Genomic DNA, 2,177 nt, shown 5'->3' with positions numbered 1-2,177 from the left:
TCATGACAGAAAGAGTATCAGTTTCCCCTTCCTTCTTAGCTAGTTTAAATGGTGTTTTCCCCTCATTATCTTTAGCCAATGGATCACATTTACCAGTTGATAGTAAATATTCAGCAGCTGCAGAACTACCCCAATGAGCAGCACGGTGAAGAGGTGTCCACCCCAACAACCTGTCAACAGCCATTGGATCACAGTGACACTCATCAATGAGATATCTCATCACATCAACATGATTATCTCGTGCAGCATAATGAAGACAAGTCCAATCCAGATCATCTCTTTCGTGTGGGTCACAGTGATATTTAGTGATGAGATCTTTTGTAACATCTAACCAGCCATTCCTTGAAGACAAATGAAGTAAACTGGTATAATTAGTCACTATATATATTCTTTTGATTTTATTCAGTTCCTTCACTAATGATAGTAACCGAACAGCTTCTTTATGATCTCCTCTCTCAAACGCAGCCCAACACTTGTCCTCTAAGGACATCTTGTGATCAGTTAATTAGATTCATTGATAGTTAATTAGTTTTTACTAGAAGTGCCCGCCCACACATCAGGAATTCATTATCAATAGATTCAATACACTTCACATGCAACAATGAATAATAGAATAGATAATTGTAATAGATCACAATAATAACAGCAAGAAAATAAAATAATACCATAATTGTCAGTGAATAAAATAAAATGATGTCAAATAAAACAATTGATTAACTCATAAACAGCTAATGACTACAAGAGAGGATCATGAAGAGAGAGGAAGAGGAGCAGGTAGAGCTGGTTGTTAGCAGCTGGTTGTTGTTAAGGTTCTCTGACGTAAGTCTTTGGAAATATACCAACTTTATCCTGACACACACCATGATACCAGTTATCATCAACTGAGGGAGAGAGAAAGAGAGGGAGGGAGAATAATAAATTATTTTTAGTAAAAATAGTGAAAATTATTTTGAATTTTAGATGATCATTAATTGCTGGTGATTTGATAATGCTGAAATCATGAAGATATAATCCACTCCATTTTGTTTTATTGTTCACATGCTCAATGAAAAAATGGCTGCTACATTATAACCTCCCATCACCACTAATACAATAATAGAATCACCCAATATTAAGCACATTCAAAATTACCCACTAAACAGTAATACAGTAATACTTGCAGTATATAGACACATGTACATGTACATGTATATGTACGTGTTCATATGTACATGTACATGTACATATGCAGCTGCTGCTGTTGTTCAAGTACAATGTACATGCAGTTTTAAAATACAGATCATCAGTTCTTCTTTACCTTCTTTTAATATTTGAATTATTTCTCCCTCAGAGAAGGTCAGTTCATCAGAATATTGAGCTGTGTAGTCTCCAATAGCAACCACTTCTCTACCAGTTGATGTACCACCAGTTGGTGAAGTGGACACTCCATTAGCATCACCATTAGTCTAAACAATAATAAGTCAATAAATTAATAATAAAGAAAGCTGATTCTGTTTGTGGAATAATTACTGTCAAAACAAAATATTTTTACAAATTTTTGAAGTTGCTCCAAAATCGGACCAAAGTCCCTGTACTATACTACAGGGTCACGGGCTAAAATTTTGCCAAAATGAAAAGGTGAGAATTCTCCATTTTTATAATGTTTTCTGATACATATACATGTACTTATGTTGTGTAGAAAGTTTGAGCTGATTCCGATCAAAATTGGATTTTTTATGAATTATTTTTAAAGTTACTAGTTACTCCAAAAGCCATATCCTCTATTATGAAGCTAATTGTCAGCTCATGAAGCTCATGCTTTTTAGCTCACTTAGCATGCTTTGTGGGAAACTCAGGATGTACATGTACATGTAATGGGTATACTAGGTGCTGTCCGTTAAATGGAGATGTCTAGCTGCTATAAAAAGGAGAGAGTGCCCATTATATAGAGGCTACACTGTATGATCCTCCTGTATCAATAGAAGCCAGTAGTATCAAAGTCAGGAACTATGCAGTCACAGTTCAGTATGATATCACAACAACAACAAATTATAACAACAAAAACAACAACAAAGAAGCAGTGACTTTGTGGTTAAAAGGATAATGACACCCATAATTATTAATTACTGACTATGTCTGGTATTTCTACCTCTTTGCTTCAGTGAAGGGGATTATACTGATACCAGCTCAATGCATCA

General features: G+C 34.9%; 1 long non-coding RNA gene across 1 annotated transcript; it reads right to left on the bottom strand.

The window, feature by feature from the left end:
• Positions 1–556: 556 nt before the first annotated feature.
• Positions 557–1,577, bottom strand: LOC109590403 (uncharacterized). Its single transcript, XR_002189297.1, has 2 exons — positions 1,298–1,577; positions 557–881 (listed from the first exon to the last, which is right to left on the bottom strand). It is a non-coding gene; the product is annotated as an uncharacterized LOC109590403 (long non-coding RNA).
• Positions 1,578–2,177: the final 600 nt, after the last annotated feature.

The sequence above is a fragment of the Amphimedon queenslandica genome, unplaced genomic scaffold (assembly GCF_000090795.2).
Source record: "Amphimedon queenslandica unplaced genomic scaffold, v1.1 AMPQUscaffold_10072, whole genome shotgun sequence".
Classification (NCBI taxonomy): Eukaryota; Metazoa; Porifera; class Demospongiae; order Haplosclerida; family Niphatidae; genus Amphimedon; species Amphimedon queenslandica.
Note: the sequence above shows the minus strand (reverse complement) of the source record. Positions and strands in the feature narration are given on the sequence as shown.